Genomic DNA, 25,283 nt, shown 5'->3' with positions numbered 1-25,283 from the left:
TTTCCCCCTAGTGTAGTTTTCTTAGCTTTTCTGTCTTTTTGCTCTGCAAATGTAACTGGGCTGTCTGCCCCGCCTCTTGTACAAATTTTTATAATTAATGAAAAAGTTCAATTTGCTTGAAGTGTTGGCACGGTCTTAAAGCTGAGTAACGTTAATCGGACAAAATACTTCGGCAACATTAACCATCTCACTTTACTTGACTAACCGGCAAAGGCATCTCGGTTGCAGGCATATAGTTGAATAAATCACCAACTCTTTCACCCGTAACAATACATCTCGGTTATCATAGTCAACCGAGATGAATCATCTCGGTAGTAGATGTAAAGCTTAGCGCGTCAATTCTTTCAGCCGGAGTGAATCATCTCGGTTGAGAATACCCAAGTTGAGCCAAGCATCAAAGCTGTCAACCAGAGTAAATCATCTCGGTTGAGAATACCAAAGTTGAGCAAAACATCAACTCTTTCAACCGGAGTAAATCATCTCGGTTGAGAATACCCAAGTTGAGCAAAACATCAACGCTTTCAACCGGAGTAAATCATCTCGGTTGAGAATACCCAAGTTGAGCAAAACATCAACGCTGTCAACCGGAGTAAATCATCTCGGTTAGGAATACCCAAGTTGAGCAAAACATCAACTCTTTCTACCGGAATAAATCATCTCGGTTAAGAATCTCAAGACTCAAAGTAACATTAAATATGCTAAGGCAAAGATGAGTCACTTCTATATATTGACAAAAATGAATATTACATGAAGTGTAAGGCAAAAAATTTCTTTGCACAAAAAAAGAAAGCTAAAGCTAGAAATAATACAGCTTGAGGTTGGCTGCATTCCATGGCCGAGGTATTTCTCTACCATCCAAGTTCTGCAGGTGATATGCCCCCTTGCCCGCCAGACCGGTTATCTTGTAGGGTCCTTCCCAATTTGCCCCTAGTTTGCCTTCACTTGGCATCAGGGTATTGCCCGTGACTTTCCTCAAGACCCAATCACCTACTTTGAACGGTCTGGTGTGCACCGTTTTGTTGTATTTCCTTGAGAGCTCTTGTTGGTAGGCAGCCACATGGATGAGAGCCTTTTCTCGACGTTCTTCCACAAGATCTAGTTCAAGGGCAATGGCTTCGGCGCTCAATTCGAGTTCAAAGCTTTCACGTCTGAGGCTGGACATGCCGACTTCCAAAGGTATGACTACCTCCATGCCATAAGCCAGAGCAAATGGAGTTTTCCCGGTAGACCGCCGCGGGGTTGTTCGGTATGCCCAAAGGATGCTGGGGAGTTCCTCAGCCCACTTTCCCTTGGCTTTCTCCAGCCGCTTCTTCAACCCATCAAGTATGATTTTGTTTGACGCCTCGGCTTGGCCATTGGACTGTGGGTAATCCGGAGTAGAGTTGTAGAACTCGATCTTTAAATCTTCACAAAACCCTTTAAATAGGCGACCGTCAAACTGGGTGCCGTGATTAGAGATCAGAATTTTAGGGACGCCAAACCGCGTGACCACGTTCTGCCGGACAAACCGCTTCACGTCTTTCTCCTTGATTGTTGCCAAAGGCTCCGCTTCAACCCATTTGGTGAAGTAGTCTGTGGCCGCGATGAAGAACTTCCGGTTGCCTGGTGCTGTTGGGAGCGGCCCCACTATAGCTAGCCCCCACATCGCAAAGGGCCAAGGGCTAGTGAGGGGAAGAAGTTCCCTAGCCGGCTGGTGGATCTGGTGGGCAAACTTCTGGCATTTCTCACACTTGCGAACATATTTCTGGGTGTCGGCTTGCATGCACAGCCACCAGTAGCCTTGCGAAATAGCTCGGTAGGCCAAGAACCTGCCCCCTATATGACTGCCACAGATGCCTTCGTGAATTTCGTAAAGGAAGGCTTCCACGCTGCTAGGGTGCACGCACTTCAGGTAGGGACCGGTGAAAGACTTCTTATATAAAGCACCTGATAGAGAGAGCCAAAACCGCTCGGACTTCACTCGTACTTTATGCGCTTCCTTCTTGTCGGCTGGAAGGGTCCGTTCTTTGAGAAAGAGGATTATAGGGTCCACCCAAGAAGGACCTAGCTCGGCGCAGAGTACTTCTGTCTACCCGGTTTTCTCAATGCTGGGCCTCAAAAGGAATTCAATCAAAAGAGGGTTGGGAGATGTGCTGTCGACCATAGAAGCAAGGCCGGCCAACTCATCTGCTCGATCGTTTTCTTCTCGGCCAATCTGTTGGACCCTGATCGCCTGAAATCGCTTGATGTGGTCTCTGACCAGAGCTTGGTACTTCATCATTCTGGCATCTTTTGCCTTGTAAACCCCAGAAACTTGGTTAACCACAAGCTGGGAATCACTGTAAACCATTAGCTCGGATGCTTGCATCTGAAGCGCGCTCTTGAGACCGGCCGATAGCACCTTGTACTCGGCCTCATTGTTGGATGTTGGGAAGCCAAGGGTGATAGAATGTTCAATAGTCAGTCCGTCTGGCGAAATCAGAACTATACCCATCCTGGCACCGTGACGGTTCGAGGCTCCATCAACAAAAAGTTTCCACATTTCACCGACAAAGACCTTCCAACACTCTGAGGGGTCTTGAGAAGCTTGAAGGTTGATGGGATCACGGTTGCTCGGCTGTTCGGCTTCCGGTCCCGTGTTAAGCAGTTCCACTTTAGCCCCCCTTGGTGATTCAGTGCCGGACTCAGCAAGTTGATCCATAATGCTTAAGTCCGTAGGCGAATCGCCAAGTTGCGATATTATGCCGGCCGCAGGCTCTGTGCTGAGCGGTTCTATTTCGTCCCTCCTCGGTGATGTGGTGTCAGACAAAGCGGGTTGGTCAGTGATATCCAACTCCGTCATCGCATCGCCGGGCTGTAGTATCGTATTAACTGAAGGGGCTTCGACGGGGCGCGCAAGTTCCGCGTCGCTATTGCCGTCGAGCTGTGGTATTTTGGTCGAGCTGGCATTCACCTCTTCATCTGCCACGACAATATCGACCGGGCATACCGGATGAGTTCCAGGTGAGAATTCAGCAACGGAGTCGGCCAAAGTCTGGGCTATGATGGCTGTGCGCAGCTGGAACTTCACATCAAACTGTCCCAATTTGACCGCCCACTTAAGAATCCGACCGGAGAAGTCCGCCCGTTCGAACAAAGCTTTGAGAAGGAACTCGGTCAAGATGATGATGGTATGGGCATGGAAATAGTGTGCCAACTTTCTTGAAGCCATCATCAAAGCTAACGCAAGTTTTTCCAGCGGCAAGTACCTCGACTCTGCCGGTAGCAAGGTTTTGCTGACGTAGAAGATGGGTAGATGTTTGATTCCTTCCGACCGGACAAGCACTGCACTGACTGCATGCTGCGATATGGCCAGATAAAGGTAGAGTTCTTCTCCGGGCTCTAGTGTGACCAACAATGGCGCTGAAGACAAATACTCCTTGAGCTCGGCCAAAGCCCGGTCACACTCTTCATCCATTGAGAACTTTGATTTCAAAGCTTGAAAAAAAGGGTGGCAGCGATCTGATGACCGGCTTATAAATCGGTTAAGCGCAGCGGCCATTCCGGCCAGATGCTGCACATCCTTAGCCGAGCTAGGCTGTTTTAACTCTTGCACGGCTTAGATTTGTGTAGGGTCTACTTCGATACCTCAGTTCGTGACTAGGAAACCCAAAAATTTTCCGGATCCCACGCTGAAGGCACACTTAGACGTATTCAGTCGTAGGTTGTGCTTTTTGAGAATGGCGAACATTTCGGCCAAATCGGACAAATAGTCTGCTGGATGTCGGCTCTTAACCACCATATCATCAATATAAGCCTCCATTGTCCGGCCTAGCAGAGGAGCGAACATTTTGGTCACCATCCTTTGAAAAGTTGCCCTGGCGTTCTTCAAACCAAAAGGCATGACTCGGTAGCAGAAGAGTCCCCTTGGTGTAGTAAACGAGGTGATCTCCCGGTCGGGCCCATGCATGGCAATCTGATGGTAGCCGTGGTAGGCGTCCAAGAAACTGAGCCTGTTATGTCCAGCCGTTAAGTCCACAAGCTGGTCTATTCTAGGCAGAGGGAAACTGTCTTTCGAACAAGCTCAGTTAACGGTCTTGTAGTCAACGCAAACTCGCCACTTCCCATTCTTCTTGGGTACCACGACCGTGTTTGAAATCCACCGAGGGTAGTGCACTTCCTGAATTGCTCGCGCCTCAAGCAAGTTCTTCACTTCCTCCGCAACTACCTCAGCGTAATGCAGCGCCGATCTCCTTGTTCGCCGAATGACCGGCTTGGCTCCGGGGAAGACATTGAGATGATGGCATATAAAACTCGAATCGAGACCGGGCATGTCGTAAAGTGACCATGCGAAGACTTCGATGTTGGCCATCAAAAACTCAACCATGTCGGTCCTTTCTTGGGCTGTAAGGCTTGAGCCAAGCAAGAAGAACTTGTTCAGATGCTCTGTATCAATGCGCACTTCCACCAATTCCTCGACAGCTTTGTCCTCGGCCTTGGTGCCCACATCGTCAAGGACTCCCCGGTCTTCCGGTCCCTCAATCATTTGAACGAAGCCTTTGGCAGCTCGGCTCCCATTGACTGCCATGAAGCATTGCTTCGACATGACTTGATCACCCCAAATCTCCTGGATTGCCTCCATAACCGAGGGGAATCTCATTACCTGATGATAGGTCGACGCTACGGCTTGCATGGCGTGAAGCCATCCCCTTCCAAGGATCAAATTATAAGTAGATGGCACCTGCAACACCCAGAACTCCACCTATTTGACCACGGATCCCGCTTTGACCGGCAGGATAATCTTTCCCAAAGGCCACTCCGGTTGTGAGTTGAAACCAACTAATGGCGAAGTTGCCGGGGCCAAATCTTTATCCCGAAGCCTGAGCTGTTTGAAAGCGTCGTAGTACATGATCTCGACCGAGCTTCCCTAATCGATCAAGATTCGTTTGACATCAAATTCTTTGATGCGGAGTGTAACCACTAGGGCATCGTTGTGCGGCGTCTGAATGCGCTCTAGGTCTCTTGAGGAGAAACTGATCACATCTTTCTCTTCGGTCTTCCCCCTCTTGATCGCAGGCTGAACCGACAAAACTTCCCTCATGTGTTCTGCCTTCTTGATCATACCTCGGAGCTCGCATACACGCGCCGGTTCCACTATGTCGTGGATGACATTAATAAACCCTTGTGGAGGCGCATCTCGGTCATCCGGTCCCCGCGGGTCAACCGGAGCTTGATTGGCCTTCACGCCCCCATCAATGTAAAGGTCCAAGTGTCCGGCTGCGACTAGCTCTTCCAAGTGTTGCCTCAAAGGCAAACAATCCTCTGTCCGATGGCCTCGCTCCTGGTGAAACGTGCAATGGTACTGCGGATTGAAGCCCTTCTGTCCGTCGCCTAACTTAGCAGGAAACCGGACATACTCCTCATCACGGATTTCACTAAGTATGCGATAGATTGGAATCTTAAAGATCGTGGTGATGCCTGTCCTTGCTTTCAACTTTCAGTTTGCATCGGCTACGTCATCCCGGGGGTAGTCATCCCGGTCATTTCGACGTCCCCTACCCCGGTTTTTGCGATTTGAGCCACGGTCTGATTCCTCAACGCGGTCAGTTAATCGGCTGGACTCCTGCCCGACCGCGTGCACTTTGCCAGCTGGCCTCTTGTCCGCTACTACCGGGGTGGTTTTCGCGCTAGATGCCGACGCATCATCCTCCACACGGATGTGCTCATTGATGCGCTGCATTAGCTGGTCCATGGATGTCGGCTGGTGCATGGTAAGCGAGTCCCGCAGTCTATGTCCGACCAGGAGACCTCGCTTGTATTGTATGATTGCAAGGTTGACCGGGCAATCCAAAATCTCGTTAAAGGTCTCCCAATATCTGGAGTTGTTTGCCTTCAATGTGTCGCTCGGTTCCATTTTGACACTCAGTAGGTGGTCAACTTCCTTTGGTGTTTTCGTGTTGGTTTTGAAGCGCGTCACGAAGGCCTCGGCCAACTGATGCCACCTTTCTATGCTCTCCTCTGGGAACCTCTCGAACCATTTCAAGCCCAGTTCGCCTAAACTTGACAGGAAGATGAGGCACATAAGTGCGTCATTCCGCCTATGCCCGACCATGACCTAACGGAAGTGACTCACATGTATGTAGGGATCGGTTTTCCCATCGTAGAGTGTGAATTTAGGCTGGTGGAAGCCTGCTGGAAGCGGTGTCGTTTCTATCTCCAAGGAGAAAGAGGTGGCGCTCAGCCTTGCCAAGTTCGTATCTAGAAGGAGTGGCGCTGCTTGGCGCGGTGGAGGCATTCCAACCTCCTCGCTGGCGTGAACCCCATAGGATAGCCGCTGGAACGCCGGCACCCTCTAAGCCTCCCGCTGGCGAGCTCGTTCCTTCAAGACTGCCCGCAAATCCTCTAAACGAGCGGAATAAGAATACCTCGACATCGTCGCCGGACGTGAGGGTCGATAGGTGCTGTCTTGCGCGCCAGACTCCTCCTCGTGCACGTCGGAATCTCCAACCTTGTAACTTCTGGTGATGGAAATGGACGCAGTGTGTCGCTAACTCTGACTGCCTGAACGGCGGGATTGGGTGCGCTCATTGTGGTCTCCCACTCCAGCTACACCCTTCTCTTTAACATGCCGCCTCAGCTCCTCCATCTCCGCCGCCATTCACCGGACGACGGCGTCCTAGTCCCTTAACTTGTGTTCCAGACGTCTGGCATGTGATTCTGTCCGCCGCCGATGACCGTCTGGACTCCGTGAATGACCATAACTTCTTCCGCGCTTATCCCGCGTGTCTCTTGAGTGCCCTCCTGGAGAAGTCTCCAGGTCCGCCATCGGAGGAATGACGGTGGGATGTCCTTCTCTCCATCTGCCCAACTCCGAGGTAACTCCGTCGACAACGAACAGCGGAATCACTTCGTTGTTCGCCATGGACGGTAATCAGACGAGCCTGGAAGACAAGGTTTTGTCTGCAAACTTCCCACAGACGGCGCCAATTGTGCGGGGAGCAAATATTCAGGCAAGCCCGCACTCCTTTCTTCCAAGCACCTCCTTGTCCGATCGATCTGCGAGCACAACGGCGGTGAGCTACCCGGCGGTGTGTGGCCGGAAAACCCCTCCGACGAACAAGTTAAACACATACACAGGGATAGAGGGGGAGAGAGAGAAGGGTGTTGAGAGTTTAGTGTATGTCTCACCAAATTGTGATCTGTCTAGGCATGGGGGGCGCAGACCTGCTTATATACCTTCTGCGCCCCAAATCTACTCCCATTCGTCTCTCGACACGTGGTGCTGCTATCCCATTTGTCAGCACAAATCTTGTTGTACATTACCTAACCCAACTGCCAGCCCACTCTGCTGGGAGCTCGGCAACCGGGGTACAGCATCACAGCCGCCGACATCCAGGCTTCACTTCATGCCCAAGTGTAGCAATAGCCGAGCTCCGTCCCTATAGTGCTCGACTGCATTCTGGTGAAGTCGAGCTCCGGAAAGGTCATGCTGATCAACCAAAGGCCTTCCTGCCGAGCATCTGGCACGAGCTTCCCTGCCGAGCCAAAGGCGTATGCCTTCTGGCCGAGCAACGCAAGTTGCACGATCACCACCGGTGCGAGTAGTTCGGCCACGAGCCGGGTGGCCCAAACTCCGGGCAAGTCCTAAGCTATCTCGGCCCAACACGCCCTTGGGCCTTCAACTTGCTCGGCTTTTATCTCGGTTCACTCCCGGCTCATAAATCTCCCTCTCACTTCTCATTATTACATACAAGAACATTGAATAATATAGACCTTTCAATAGTCAATATTCATACTAAATCTCTATTTTTTCATTAAAAATATCCAATATGAGATTTCACAAAAGAGAGACCACATGCATTAATATCCATCATCCTTAAGATATAAATCTATAGCATGTGATAATAAGAAGTTAAAGCAAAAAGATACAAATTAATGCCTTAGTGACTACAAGCTCCAAGGCTTTGCCTGGTTATAATAAAGTGGTTTTCAAACCCATACATAGATAGCCCTTGGCTTACAAAATAAAACAAAACAAAACAAATAAATAACTGAGCCTCGTGCTCAAAAGGATCCTCCACGCCTTCACTTTGGCGAAGGAACACCACAATCACCAGAAAAATGATTTCTACTAAGGGATGAATATAAAGCTCAATAGAGATAATCTAAATAAAGTGCACACAATTTAACAATATCATGAGGTGCAATACATATGAGATGCCAATGCCAAAATCATAGGTTTTCTCATTTTGAAATTCTCATGCCATGCACTTGTTCAAAAAAATAACCAATTCAATCATTCGCTTGATAGAAAAAGAGGCGGTAAATACGATACTGGTAATCCCTAGGCCAATGTTTGCAAGGAGGCATAACTAGCACTATCAATCTCCACTTTACTGGCTCCTAACCGAAAGGCACGTGGTACCTACTCCGCGCGTGTTTTCTGTCTTTCACCCTAGACACTCAGGCCAACTTAAAAAATACCAATCTAACCCCCTATCTGGACTTACCAGACGTATTTACCCTATAACTCAACACATTTCAAATATTCTTAATGAATCAATTTGAAAATAAGTTTCTCAAATCAAATGCGAGGATTAAATCATGAGATTATGCAATGTTCAATGTCATGCATGAATTTGCAAATATTTAAACTTACCTATTTCAAATGAAATTTTTACAATAATCAATACAACTCTCCACGGTTGCCCACACAATTATCTCTATACTAAATATAAATTTCAAGGGACAAACAAGACTCATAATCTCATATTTTTAATCATTTCAACATAAGAGTAACAATCATATGTTCAATCTCCTCTTTTCCAACTCAATCAAGAATTATAATATTCTTCCAAAAATTTCGACAATTTTCCCTTTTATTCAAATTTAAGAATTCACCAAAAATTTTCATAATGCAAAAAAAAAAAAAAAAAAACATAAGTTTCTTTCAACATTTCTCAATACAACAATATGATAAATGTTTTTCATCTTTCTCAAGAGTTCAATATTTTTAAATTAAACAATTTCTAAAAGAAATCACAATAGTTTCCAATATTCTCAACAACATTCTCATCAATCTCACTTCCTTTGAACATCTACTTTCACATTCTCATTTGTTCAATAAACACATACTTTTAACACTTATAAATTTCTCATAAGTTTAGCCAAACATCTAAATTTTTAACATTTCAAGTTCCTTGGATTTTATCAAAATTTGGGGATTTCTCATTTTGAAAATAAATTTCTCAAATTCTTGGATCCCACAACAACCACATTTAACAAGTTGAAAACTTAAAAAAAAAATATTTGAGAATCTTCCCCTTTTTGTACATTAAATATATTTTTAATAAAAACCCTAATCTCTTACCAAAATAAAACATAATAAAGTTAAAACACATACACAATATTTAGAAAATCCATACCTCAAAGCTTAGGAGAGAAAATGAATGAAAACCCCAAAATTCGACGTTGTCGAATTACAATCTCCACCAGTCAAAAAGTTGCTCTCACCAAGCTCTTCACTTTGGCCTCAAGAACTAGGGTCTATGACCTAATAGATTTTAGTGGATCAAAAGTTTTACATGATGAATGTCAAAAAAAAAAAAAAAAAAAATTGTAAGGGACAGAGAACTAAGCCAAGAGAGAGAGAAGACCGAGAGTGGGAGAGAGAGCTAGGCAGTTCTCTGGAAAATGCAAAGAAAAGAATGGCAAAGAGGTGGACAACCCCATGTGGGGGTTTGTCCCTTTTTTTTTTTTTTAATTTTCAAATCAATACAAATATCTATCTCTACATATACATACATACATACATACATACATACATACATATATATATATATATATATATATATATATCAATTAAAAGTATGTTTCAATATCATTATAAATTTAGTAACATAAATGACAAAAATGATATAATCTTTTCACACCATAAAATATATTTCATTTAATAGTGCACACCATAAATATTCGTAACTCTCATGATAATAATATAAATAATAATAATAGATGGTTACAAACAAGTTGTGATTCAATCAAATGAGTCCAAAATTACTGCAATTTAATAATTTAGAATAAATTTCCAACTGAGATTAAAGAATAAAATAATTTAAATAGACTCAAGGTGATCCCCACGATTCACATAATTAAATATGAACCAAAATGATTAAGTATGGGTTAGTCAAATAAGTCTCAAAAATTAAATATATATCTCATTTAATACTCAAGACCCAAGAATAAAAAATCAAAAAAAAAATGCCAAATAGGCCTTACGAAGTCGAAATCAACAAGTAATATAATTTGTTTTCATCAATTTAAATAGAATGATCCACGATACCACATCAATAATAATAAGGGAAAAAATTCAATTTGATTCAACTCGTTACAATCTTCCCTCCTTAAGAATTTCGTCCCCGAAATTCGCCTAGATAAAAGAATATTGAGATTTGCTCTTAACATAACCACTTGAGTCTTAAACTCTCAATAATAGTTTTCTCATTGAGACGTTCCTTCAACACCCCAAACACTTGCCAAGCTCACTCTTAAGAATTCAACGTTGTCTTGCCTCCTATTGTAAAAGACACCGCAACCAAAATCAAAAACACTTTAAACGTATAAGTGTAAATACAACAATAATTTGTCACGGATGATACTACTACTTATAACTTAAATCAAATAAGAATGGCAAACAGTCTAATCCAGTCGGCTCTACAATCAAGATAGTATCTGGTTCTATTTACATTCGCAAAATGATTTTACCAATATAAAGTAACATTTTTTTTTTCAATGACTCAAAATTAAATTCCTACAATCCAAGGCTATCCATAATATTAAGATACACTGTTCTATAGAAACCGCCCCTCAACTTAGAACAACTTGTACTAGAATTTCAACCAACAATTCATAATAGGATGGAAAAAAAATATAGGTGACCTTTGCAACATATAAAGGGTTGATTAAAATATGACAAACTCACAATTGAAATACAACCGTACTCACAATCTCACTTGAACACGTTCAAACACACCCATAAAATTTGCTCACTGCAACCAACTACCTCAACAGGTCACAACAACAGAAGAATCCGACTAATTTAAAGAGCACTCATAAAAGCATTCAAACATTACACACCATTAAAGATGACCTACCATAAACAATTTTTTCCATAATCTAGTGCAACAATTTATTTGAAACCAATCCAAAGTGATTATCTCTGGAGTCTTAACCAATGAGAACACCCTCTCTTTAAAGATACAATTCAATAATATATTTTGTAATCGCAACCGTCACACAACAACTAACACATCTCAATATTAAAACGAATCCACATTAGGTTACCCAATTTGAACAAAACTAACACAAACAATGACTTAAAATATGTCATCCCATTGGAATCTCCATTCATCCCCTAGTACAATCATGTTCTTCCCTGAATTATTTCACACAGAGAGAAATTCACAAATCACCTTAGCCCTAATTGCTTCGCCTAGAACAACAAGAAACACCGACCTTCATGAAACATAATGCAATCACGTCGATCACACTACTTGAAAATTCTGAGCCACAATTGTAACTACCCAACCAAGCAACTTCTGCATTATTTTCGTTTACCTATCCACTATATTTCTTTCACTCGACGAACCGACTAACATTTTACGCAAACTTGTCTACATCCCACCCACACAATTTCACTCCAACATAGAATTTATCCGAACGCTCACACAATGCACTTTGAGTCCACATAAAATTCATCAAGATTAGATACACATTCTAGCAATGCTAAGGTACTCCCAACAAAAGTTAACTCAAAGCCACTCTCATTCTTTAAAACCCAAGCCATGACACTAACTCCAAAGTTACAACATGATTCTACATCACACTAATAATACGATAACCCACGAGATCAAACCCAAATTGAACAACTCTTACTATACTAACTCACTTATTGATAAGTATTAATGCTGCTTTTGAGGCCAGTTAACTAAATAGTCTACCTCTCACCCTAGAAATATACAAAACCAATCACAATGAGACACTTACAAAGATTGACACTGAAACGACTCTAAAATTCCCAAATCGTTAATAAACTAATTAACCTCAAATTACAATAAAATCTCTCCAAAGGAAATTCAATGTACATCCTTCGCCAAAAGAAATAATTCTACACTTTTGATTCAGAATTCTAAGTAAAATAATCTTTTCAGTACTTCAATCCAATCACTACGAAATCTGCTCCACACCTAAAAAATAACAATTTAACACAAATAACAACACCAATTATCATATCAAACTCACCATGAAAGCCTACACAACTCAAGATGAAAGATTACACCAAAAATTATTCAATCTTGTGGCTACTTCAAAATCTCATCCAATACCTCTAATCAAACTCACCCTTGCACAACTCTAAAAATGTACTACCACTTGCTACAATGCCACATGTTCACTCTAGGAATTTTCTAAGTCAACAATAGGCATTCCATAACAATTTATAAGACTAACCAAAATAGTAAAAGTAATTCATACCAATTTATTCTCCAACAAGGGTCCGCCAAATAACTTCTTATAAAATAATACAATCACAAAACACCATGGAATAAAATTAAAATAAGGAATCGCCCTTTATTAGGCAAAACTAAATATCTTTTAATTTAGAAAAACCACTTACCACTCAAAGTCAAATACATCCAAATTAAACCCAATAATAATATTAGATCAATATACCAATAGCACAAATTCTCACCACACTTATAGAAAAACGAAGGATCAATATAAGAGGTTCACAACTCTTACACCGAGGATAGAAAACAATTTTATAGCTAAAGGACAAGGGATACAAAATAACCTCCATTTCAATTGCATGAAAATCTCCGTCACTAGTAAGAGTTACTATAAAAATTAACATCAATCACTCGCTATGGATCAAACACTAATTTTCATGAAAATACTCAAATCATAGTCACATCAACCATCTCAAGGCACCTAATCATAATCTCCATAGAATCACAACATCCTCACATGATCATTTCAAAATTTTCTTTAAAGACATTGGTTTGCTAACACAACTCCCGAGACATCAATTACATCATATATCAACAATCAACTCTAAGACAATTAACCCCATCAAACTCAAAAGCATTCAAAACTTGGCTACATATCCCAAAATGTCATCTCACAAGTCACTATAAATATATTTTACTATTAAAAATTCAATCAAAAGCACAACTCCAATCAAATTTAAACTCATTCCAATCTATCTCAAAATTATTTATCTTGTTCGCCCTCTTAGAATTCGTAACAAAATTATGAATAAACAAACTCTAAGAAATACATCTCTTACTTATTCTATAATTTGTATCATGCTAAGATCACGTTTATTCCCAAGGAATTTTAGAACAGCTTTACGTATTTCAATGTACACTCCAAAAGATTTTATCTTAGGTTACTTTAATTATCATTGAAGTTGCAACCAAACCGTACTACTACAATAAGTCTAATCTCTAACTCACTTTACTTTCAAGATTTTTCATTTAGCCTGCTTCCACAAACTTGATATAAAGTCGAACAATAATTAACTCCTCATGACAACAAACCATTCACTATGCAACATAATCTCTACCATTTTGAGTTCACACTCACACCCACAATCATACAAATCGGTTAACCCACATTTGAATACTAATTCCACAACATCTTGATCCATCATTCTAGCCATATTAGTCTAACTTACCTCTTTTTCATGAGAAAAGGCATCTTCCTGAATGGAAGCACCCCGGGCACCTCGACGACCTCCCCCGCTTTATGACATCTTATATAAGAGATAGAATTTAGCTCAGAAATATGTACTCCACATTAGTTCTTACACACCGCATACGGATTAAACATAAACCTACAAATGTATCTACATCACATAAGGCAAACCACATAAGCACATCGTCACATAGAGCACATATGAGTTACCACTCCAAGATATTGGTTCGTCCCACAAACATTCAAAGGCTTCCAAATAGAAATAGCATTGATCAGGTGCTTTTCTAAAAGGACTTCTAAGAATTTCATGGACGCAAATCACATCTTAGAAGTTTAACCCCATACACACATAGTCACATAAACATGTTATCACATAGTACATAGGATATACAACATTTCTGACAAGCGAAATGAACCCACTGTGGTAAAAATCACTTCTCACGAGCCCCAAGTATTCAAACCCGGTAGCTTTGATACCAAGTTGTAACACCCCCAAAAATTAGCATCTAATATAACCAAATTAACTCAAAGAAATAATCTAAATCTGATTACTTCTCATTATTACATACAAGAACATTGAATAATATAGACCTTTCAATAGTCAATATTCATACTAAATCTCCATTTTTTCATTAAAAATATCCAATATGAGATTTCACAAAAGAGAGACCACATGCATTGATATCCATCATCCCTAAGATATAAATCGATAGCATGTGATAATAAGAAGTTAAAGTAACAAAATACAAATTAATGCCTTAATGGCTACAAGTTCCAAGGCTTTTCCTGGTTACAACAAAGTGGTTTTCAAACCCATACATAGATAGCCCTTGGCTTGCAAAACAAAACAAAACAAAACAAATAAATAACTGAGCCTCGTGCTCAAAAAGATACTCCACGCCTTCACTTTGGTAAAGGCACACCGCAATCACCTAAAAAATGATTTCCGCTAAGGGATTAGCATAAAGCCCAATATAGATAATCTAAATAAAGTGCACACAGTATAATAATATCATAAGGTGCAATGCATATGAGATGCCAATGTCAAAATCATAGGTTTTCTCATTTTCAAATTCTCATGCCATGCACTTGCTCAAAAACATAACCAATTCAATCATTCGTTTGATAGAACAAGAGGCAGTAAATACAACACTAGTAATCCCTAGGTCAGTGCCTACAAGTAGGCATAACTAGCACTACTAATCTCCACTTTACCGGCTCCTAACTGGAAGATATGTAGTACCTACACCGCACGTGTTTTCGATCTTTCACCCTGGACACTCATGCCAACTTAAACAATACCAATCTAACCCCCTATCTGGACTTACCAAACATATTTACCCTATAACTCAACACATTTCAAATATTCTTAATGAATCAATTTGAAAATAAATTCTCACATCCAATGCGAGGATTAAATCATGAGATTATACAATGTTCAATGCCATGTATGAATTCGCAAATATTTCAACTTACTTATTTCAAATGCAATTTCTACAATAATCAATACAACCCTCCATGGTTGCCCACACAATTATCTCTGTACTAAATATAAATTTCAAGAGACAAATATGACTCATAATCTCATATTTTCAATCATTTCAACATAAGAGTAACAATCACATGTTCAATCTCCTCTTTTCTAACTCAATCAAGAATTATAATATTCTTCCAAAAATTTCATCAATTTTCCCTTTTATTCAAACTCAAGAATTCACCAAGAATTTTCATAACGTAAAAAAATAAAAATAAAAAAATAACATGAGTTTCTTTCAACATTTCTCAATACCACAACATGATAAATATTTTTCATCTTTCTCAAGAGTTCAATATTTTTAAATTAAACAATTTCTAAAAGGAATCTCAGTTTTCAATATTCTCAACAACATTCTCATCAATCTCACTTCCTTTGAACATCCACTTTCACATTCTCATTTGTTCAATAAACACATACTTTCAATACTTATAAATTTCTCATAAGTTTAGCCAAACATCTAAATTTTTAACATTTCAAGTTCCTTGGATTATATCAAAATTTGGGGATTTCTCATTTTAAAAATAAATTTCTCAAATTCTTGGATCCCACAACAACCACATTTAACAAGTTGAAAACTTAAAAAAAAAAATATTATTTGAGAATCTTCCCCTTTTTGTACATTAAATATATTTTTAATAAAAACTCTAATCTCTTATCAAAGTAACACATAATAAAGCTAAAACACATACGCAATGTTTAGAAAATTCCTACCTCAAAGCTTAGGAGAGAAAATGAATGAAAATCCCAAAATTCGACGTTGTCGAATTACAATCTCCACCGGTCAAAACGTTGCTCTCACCAAGCTCTTCACTTTGGCCTCAAGAACTAGGGTCTAAAGCCTAATAGATTTTGGTGGATCAAAAGTTTTACATGATGAATGTCAAAAAAAAAAAAAAATTGTGAGGGAGAGAGAACTAAGTCGAGAGAGAGAAAGGACCGAGAGTGGGAGGGAGAGCTAGGCGGCTCTCTGGAAAATGCAAAAAAAGAATGTCAAAGGGGTGGACAACCCCATGTGGGGGTTTGTCCCTTATTTATTTATTTATTTTTTATTTTCAAATAAATACAAAAATATATCTTTACATATACATATATATATATATATATATATAAATTGAAAGTATGTTTCAATATCATTATAAAGTTAGTAACATAAACGACAAAAATGATATAATCTTTTCACACTATAAAATATATTTCGTTTAATAGTGCACACCATAAATATTTGTAACTCTCATGATAATACTATGAATAATAATAATAGATGGTTACAAACAAGTCGTAATTCAATCAAATGTGTCCAAAATGACTGCAATTTAATAATTTAGAATAAATCTCCAACTGAGATTAAAGAATAAAATAATTTAAATAGACTCAATGTGGTTCCCACCATTCACATAATTAAATATGAACCAAAATGATTAAGTATGAGTTAATCAAATAAGTCTCAAAAATTAAATTTATATCTCATTTAATACTCAAGCCCCAAGAATAAAAAATTAAAAAAAAATTTGCCAAATAGGCCTTACGAAGTTGAAATCAATAAGTAATATTATTTGTTTTCATCAATTTAAATAGAATGATCCACGATACCACAACAATAATAATGAGGGAAAAAAATTCAATTTGATTCAACTTGGTACAATAGACACATCTTTAAAGTTCCCTTTAAGTACTGATGAATCCATTTGACTGCCTCTCAATGCTCCTTTCTGGGATTGGTGAGGAATCTACTCACAATGCCAACTGCGTGAGCCATATCCGGTCGGGTACACACCATTGTATACATCAAACTTCCTACAGCAGAAGAATAAGGGATTGCCTCCATTTCTTTTCTTTCAGAGCTAGTCGTGGGACACGAACGCTTTGTCACTTTGAAATGGTTGGCTAGTTGTGTGCTGACTGGCTTGGCATCTTTCATGTTGAACCTTTCAATCACCCGTTCAACATATTTCTCCTGTGACAGCCAAATCTTCTTGGCTTTCCTGTCACGAACAATCTTCATGCCCAAAATCTGTTGTGCTGGACCTAAATTCTTCATGTCAAAATATTGTGACAAGTCCTTTTTCAACTTGTTGATCATAGCAATATCTTGCCCGATGATCAGCATATCATCGACATACAATAGTAGGATAATGAAGTTTTCATCTAGAAACCTTCGGAAGTATACACACTAGTCTGCTACTATTCTTTTGTACTCGTGATCCACCATGAATGAATCAAACTTCTTGTACCATTGTCTCAGCGCTTGCTTCAGGCCGTAGAGACTCTTCTTCAGTTTGCAGACTAGATTATGTTTCCCTTTGATTTCCATATAGATCTCTTCCTCCAAATCACCATAGAGAAAGACAGTCTTGACATCCATCTGTTCTACCTTTAGATTCAAGCGAGCTGCTAATCCTAGAGTTACTCGAATGGAAGTCATCTTCACCACTGGGGATAAGATCTCATCCAAGTCAATTCCCTTCTTCTGCCCAAAACCTTTGACCACTAAGCAAGCTTTATGTTGCAATAGTTTACCGTTGCCATCTTTCTTCAACTTATACACCCATTTGTTTTTCAAGGCTCTCCTACCTCTTGGAAGTGGAACAAGCTCATAAGTGTGGTTCTTCTGCAAAGAACTCATCTCCTCCTTCATGGCTTGCATCCAACATTCTTTCTCTGTATGACTCTTTGCTTTCGAAAAACTCTTGGGCTCCCCCTCATCAATAATCAGAATATACTGAGAAGCGAGATATTTGGTTAATGGTACCGCAGCTCTTTCAGATCTCCGTAATTGAGGCCCAGTTGCCTTTAGTTGAGGGGGTTACTCCCCCTGCTCAACACCCTCTTTATCCGGGTTTTCATCTCTTTCCTTTTGATCCTCAATTTCTGGCATAGGATCTTGCAACTCTGGCACTTCTTGTTACACATCATCACATCTAGCATTTTGTGATGGCTCAGGAGATGGGAACAAGTCTGGAATGATGACATCTCTAGACTTTGCAGACTTTTCAAAATCTACTACTGTCTAGTCTTCCTGGAGCACAACATCTCTGCTCTTGAACACCTGCTTGTTCATTGGGTCCCATAACTTGTACCCAAATGCTGTCTCTGAATAGCCCACAAATATGCATAGAGTGGACTTGTCATCAAGCTTCTGTCTGTTTTCCTTGGAGATGTGTGTAAACGGCTTACACCTGAAGACTCTCAAGTGAGAATATGATATCTTTATTCTGGACCGGACTTCTTTAGGTATCGTAAAATTCAACGGGACTAAAGGCGACCTATTGATAAGATAACAGGCTGTACGGGCGGCTTCAACTGAGAATGACTTTAGCAACTTTGCCATTCTAAGCATGCATCTGACTCCTTCAACAATAGTGCGGTTTATCCTTTCTGCCACACCATTGTGTTGTGGGGTACCAGGAACTGTTGTCTCGTGTCGGATACATCTGCTAGCATAATATGTTTCAAAAGCATTGGAAGTATACTCGTCACCATTGTCTGTGCGAAGACACTTCAACTTCTTCTCGATCTCTCTTTCTACCATTACATGGAACTCCTAAAAGTGCTGGAATACCTCATCCTTCGTCTTCAGGAAATACACCAACAACTTCCTGGATACATTATCAATGAAAGTTAGAAAATACTTGTGGCTGCCAAGTGATTCTACTTCGATTGGGCCACAAACATCCGAATATACCATACTGAGCACTTCTATTTTCCTCTTGCTCGTTGAACTAAATGATACTCGATGTTGCTTGCCATAAAGGCAATGATCACACGACTTCAGGGCACTCTCTTTGGATAATGGTATCTTGGATTGCTTTGCCAACAGATGCAATCCCTTCTCACTCATGTGAGCCAATTTTCTGTGCCATAAGTTTAGTGACTCCATGTCTTCTACTGCATTAAGACTTTCCAGACGGATCTTCGTTTGAGTCTTGTACAATGTTGAAGACATCTCTCCTCTGGCGATTGTCAAAGCTTCTCATGTCAGCTTCCAAAGGCCATTTCCGAATGTACTTGTTTATCCATGTCGGTCTAGGGTGCTTTCGGAGATAAGATTGAGGCGCAAATCTGGAACAAGCCTCACATCTTTGAGAACCAGCTTATGTCTGACATTAGTCTAAATACTAATGTCTCCAATGCCCACAATTTTTGAATAGCTAGAATTTGCCATTCAAACAGTGCCAAAATCTCCAATGTTGTATGAGCTGAAGAGTTCTATGTGGAAAGTGGAGTGATAAGATGCAGTTGTGTCTATCATCCACTCTATACAGCTGTGGTCAGCCACGTGAAGGCAATTCTCTTCCTCACCAACTGCAAGAAGTATTTCATCAGTTGTTGTGGCTGTCGTGTTCTCATCTCCCTTTAACTTGCTGTTTTGGCCTTTATCTTTTCGGCTTGGGTAGTTCCTCTTTATGTGACCCTCCTGGCCACAGTGAAATCATGTGAAGCTAGAGTTACCTTGACTTTTACTATCTCTGGATTTACTTTTGTTGTTCCATCTGCCTCTACTCTTGCTTCTTTCTCTGCCTCTACCTCTCCCTATACCTCTGCCTCTATCTCTATCTTCTATGACAAGAGCATGTGATTGATTACCTCTTATGTCTTTCCTAATTGTCTCTTCATTGTACATGGCATCTGTGACCATGCTCATGGTCAGCTTCCCCTATGGTGCAGAGTTGCTGAGAGAAACCACCAACGTCTCCTAACTGTCCGATAAAAAACTGAGTAATAGTACGGCTTGCATTTTATCATCCAAGGGCATCTTGACGGTTGCAAGTTGATTCACCAGATTTTTGAATTCACTAGTGTGCTCAGCGACAGACACACCATTCTTCAACTTCAGATTTACGAGCCTTCTCATCACTAAGGCTTTGTTCCGGGCGGTCTTTGACTGGTACATCCCTTCTAACATTGTCCAGATGACATATGTATTTGTCTCCTGGGGCAACATAATGGAGCACACTGTGGTCTATCCATTGTCTGATACAACATATAGTCTTCTGGTTCATCTTTATCCAATCTTCATCCTTCACTTCTTCCAGTTTAACCCCTTTTAGAGCAATAGGGTCAAACAGGTCTTTACAATATAGGATATCTTCCATCCGCGACTTCCAGATTGCATAATCAGAAGGATTCAACTTGATCATGGATACTGAAGTTGATGTGAATTCCTCCATCGTCTTCTTACTTTTTACAGAAACTCTAATTCAAAAATTTGACCATACGAATCACTCAGGAATACTCCAAATAGTTGGAAACAGCTATTGGATCGTCAAACAGACTTCAAATGGCTCAAATCTAGCCAAAATAAGTTCGATGGTTCAAATCTGCAAATGTACCTTAGTCGCGTAGCACCAGATAGCCCTCTGCCTCTAGGTCGAGTCAACCCGACAGGTCAACTAAGTCAATCTGCGTGATGACATGGCAGACACGTGACGCTTACGTGGATCTGACGTGTCGATGATGTGGCTGCCAGTTGTCGATGAGGTGGCAGTAACGTGTCTGATGACATGGCAATGAGTTGGCGCTGCTATACCCAAAAAAAAATAAATTTCTCCAAATGCTATGTGAGGGACTCGAACCCGACAGGTCAACTAAGTCAATCTACGTGATGACATGGTAGACACGTGACGCTTATGCGGATCTAACGTGTCGATGACGTGGCTACAAGTTGTCGATGACGTGGCAGTGACGTGTCTGATGACAATGAGTTGGCGCTGCTATACCCAAAAAAAATAAATTTCTCCAAATGCTATGTGTGGGACTCGAAATGCTAAGCTTTAACCACCAAGCCAAGTGAACCCTTGTGATGTTATGTCCCCTGAAAAATATTTAAAGTATCTGAATTGGCTACGAACTAGTTATCTTCAACCTCTGGCCGCACGTGGGTTTCTGGTTCAAAGTTGTCTTTACGCGCCTCACTTTGGCTGGCGCGTGTGGGCCACATCGACCTTTATTTTGTCTCTGTTTTCTGGGTTTGGACTCCTCTCGTCAAGAGCTTCCTCCTGGTATGCCCGAAAGTGAATTTTGAACAACTTGATTTCTAGGTAATTCTGAAAAAACAAACCCTGTTTTTTCGAAAAATCGACCAACGAGGCTTTGATACCACTTGTTAGGATTAGACATACTTAGAAATCAATCACACACAGAGAAGAGACAAGATATTTACATGGTTCAGCAATAGCCTACATCTACGGGAGAGATATCTACTATAAAATTTTCATGGAGGGAGTTTACAACACTCACACCTCACTCTCTCTATAGCACTCTCACTCACAGATTGCACTCTCTGCTCTGTCTTTCTCTTTCTAATGATCTAACTCAGCTCACCTCATTCCTATTTTATACACAAATGGGAGGGAACAAAGTCAAGGAAGATGAGTAATTGGGAGGGCTGCCACCTACCATCTCTCCTCCTACTTCTTGACTTGGAGAGCCAACTAGCCAACCTCCAACCACTCATCCATGTGGGCTGGAGTTAGGGGGGGACTTAAAATCATTCTATAATTAATAACTTCATTAAAGTCTAATTGAGATTTGGGTTTGTCTAATTGTTGTTATATTATTTCTGATTCAGGAACTGGAATATCTGTTCAGAGATTTTGAATTTTGTTAGATAGTAATTTCCACACAATGGAGGGCAATACAGTGACAGAATCATGGTTTAGTAACTTGTGGAGAACTTTGCCGAAGAGCATAGTTTCAGAAACTGAAAACTCTATGATTGGAATTTTGGCATTTGAATTTGCAAGTTTGATGTCGAAGCTGGTTAGTTTGTGGCAGTTTCTAAGTGATAAGCAGATTGTTTCGTTGAAGAAAGAGATAGTTAACTCGCTTGGCATTAAAAAGCTCGTATCAGATGATGCCAATTATCTAATGGATCTTGCCCTTGCAGAGATAATTCAGAATTTGGGATACGTGGCAAAAGCGGTTGCAAGGCTTGGGAAGCGGTGCACAGCCCCTGTATATCACCGTCTTGGACATATTTTTGATGTCCCAATAACCAATAATCTTAAATGGTGTTAGTGGGAATACAATTTGAAGAAGTTTGAGAGGAAAGTTAAGAAAATGGGAAGATTTGTTTCAGTTACGGCTCAGTTGTATCAAGAGGTGGAATTGTTGGCCGAGCTTGAGCAGAGTCTCAGGAGAATGCAAGTACAAAGCAGCGTTGATTCAAGTGGGGTTAAATTGTTTGAGTTTCAGCAGAAGATTACGAGGCAGCGAAAGAAAGTGAAAAGATTGCGTGAGATGTCTCCGTGGGTTAGGACATATGATTACACTGTCCGGCTTTTATTAAGATCTTTTTTCACTATAGTCGGGAGGATCAATCATGTGTTTGGGGTTAAACGATTGGCATCTGTCGAAGCATACAGTAATTCCGCACATATCAATTCTGAATGTCTACTTCGCAGCTATTCCGTTTCTGCTCGTATGCATACTATAGTTCATCCATTCGAAAATATGCCGCCTAGGTTCCATTCCAAATCTCTAGGGAGCTCAATTTCAAATTGGGAGCTGAGTGGTAATGAGATTAGATCAAAGAACAAGCCCCCGTTATTGAAAACCGGAGCACCTTTTACAGGATGTCTGATGGCTGGAAACGAGTCTCCTCTTCCGCAGAGCTGTATGCAGATGAGGTGTGGATCTCAGAGGTCAACTTATGCTTTCTCAAACGGCATTGACAAAACTAAAGAGCTGTACGCAGTCCCTTTATCTCGCAGCAACCTAATTCATACTAAATTATCACTTTTCATTTCCAATCGCAATTTAGGCCAAATTTGGGGACTTCAAAAAAAGCTAAAAAGTCAAAAAGTTACTCAAAAAGTTAAAAAGTTAACACTATTCATCAAAAGTCAACAATTACGGCTGCACAACTCCCAATTCAAATTTTTCCCTACAAATCAATTTTTACAATTTTTTATTACACATTTTTCAATAAAAAGTCAAAAAGTTAACCCAAACATTCATATTTTCAACCTCAATTTTTTAGTCCAAAAAGACAAAAAGTATACTTTTTTAGTCTTCCCAAACTTGGCCTTACTGAATGCCCCTCCAGCCACCCTTGGTGCCGCTGCTTTAGCTCTCCACTACGCAAATGTTATCATTTTGATTGAGAAGATAGCTTTATCGCATCACTCGGTTTTCCTTGATGCAAGAGATGACCTGTATGATATGTTACCCACAAATATCAGGATATCTCTGAGGGCAAAGCTAAAGTTGTTTGCCAAAACTTCAGCTTCATCTGTCTACGATGCTGCTCTTGCTGAAAAGATGAGTTCGACGTTAGGAAGAATATTAGAATGGCTGGCTCCGCTTGCTCACAACATGATAAGATGGCATTCTGAGCGGAATTTTAAGCAGCAGCGTATAGTTCCCGGAACAAATGTGCTTCTGGTCCAGACCCTACACTTTGCAAATCAAGTAAAGACAGAAGATGCAATCATAGAACTGCTTATGAGTCTGAGTTACGTGTCGAGATTTGGAAAATAAATTGACAAAAAGACTTTCAAAGAGCCAGCCGGTAGAAGAGCTTGTGATGGATTTTTGCTCTAACTGGATAGCAAGGTTTACAGCGTGTTTCCCCATCGGAAGAGATTTGACACTACCGGACAACTGACTGAGTTCGTGAAGAGCTCTGTTACTGCTTGATCAAAAGGGCAGCATAGTTTTAAGCACTGAAACAGATACTATTTCTTCTTTTGCGGTAATCTTCTGTAGAGTTTAGTTGAGATCCACAAATTTTGTTTGTCTAATGAATAAATGAAGATCTCACAGCCACTTCCTCGTAAAATATACTTGTACCATTTCTATGGTCTAATTTATGTTTTGTTGACATGTTTTTAATCTCAGTGAGGTGAGACCTCTGTTAGCTAATCTATAAACTTTTTACCATCAGGGTTGGTGGCCTGGTGGAGAATGCAACACATTCCCCTGCACTGGGCTAGGTTCAAATCCTGGAGGGTGCAATTGTTATCTCTTTGGAGAGCTTGCATTGTACTCCGCTCGAAACCTGTCCTCTGCTATGACTTGTTGTTGAGCTTCATTGGTGCCTTGGTGAGGGGTCCCTTCTTATGGGTTGGGTTAAATCTGACTGGCAACCGGCTATCCCGGGGCCAGGGCCCACGGAGGCTGTGATGACGCCATAGAGCTTCCTTTTTTTCTTGTTCAAAAAATAAAAAATAAAATAATCTACAAACTTTTAAAGTATGGCAAATTTTACTTTACCTATGTGGGTTAAGTTATGTGCGGTTTATCTCTCTAACGTTTGAAAATGATCACATAACTCCCACGTCGTTTGTAAACTGAAGTGTACCATTAAACATTTTTGTCCAATTTAAAGCAAGTGTGAAACATGTGGCAGACGTAAGGGAGTTATACGCTCATTTTTAAATTTAAATGGAGTACATCGCACCTGAAATAAAGCATAGGAGTTAAATTGCACTTTGTCTTCCAAGCAAATGATGAAAATATTCGTAATTCACATACTTAAGTTATTTATATACAGAGATATTTTAATCTTTTTTATTAAATCATTAACAGGACTAACGGTGCATTTCAATTCACAAACTATGTGAAAGTTATGTGATAATTTTCAAATATTAGAAGAATAAATCACATATAACTCAAAATACATAGGATAAAGTGGAGTTTGCCCTTATAAGTATTATATGTAGAATATTTGCAGAGGTTTGTGCTACTTCTCTAAGCGAGTGACCAAAAAATTTGAACAAGGTTAAAAATCTATTTACAGTCATTGCTTGGTGTGGCAAATAGGGTTGTGCCACAACACAAAAGGATTTACAAGTTCTTAACATTTACGCCGTGCTTGGTTGGAGGATTTGGGGAGGGATTTGAAATTAGAAAGGGAAAGGGAAAAGGTGTGTGAAACTAAGTGAAATATAAGTATGCTTTATTTACATTTCACCTACCTTTTCCATTTTCCTTTCCAAATCACTCTTCAAATCCCTCAACCAAACACAATATTAAAATGTCTGTCTTCCATATTGGAAAAATATGAATATGATTTACAACCACATTAAATATA

At 40.4% G+C, this 25,283-nt stretch overlaps 1 pseudogene; it reads left to right on the top strand.

Moving 5' to 3' along the window:
- Positions 1 to 21,871: 21,871 nt before the first annotated feature.
- On the top strand, positions 21,872 to 23,728 carry LOC145800515 (protein PSK SIMULATOR 3-like; annotated as a pseudogene).
- Positions 23,729 to 25,283: the final 1,555 nt, after the last annotated feature.

The sequence above is a fragment of the Camellia sinensis genome, chromosome 10, assembly GCF_055761805.1.
Source record: "Camellia sinensis isolate YWXY chromosome 10, ASM5576180v1, whole genome shotgun sequence".
NCBI lineage: Eukaryota > Viridiplantae > Streptophyta > Magnoliopsida > Ericales > Theaceae > Camellia > Camellia sinensis.
This window is presented reverse-complemented; position numbering and strand designations above follow the sequence as displayed.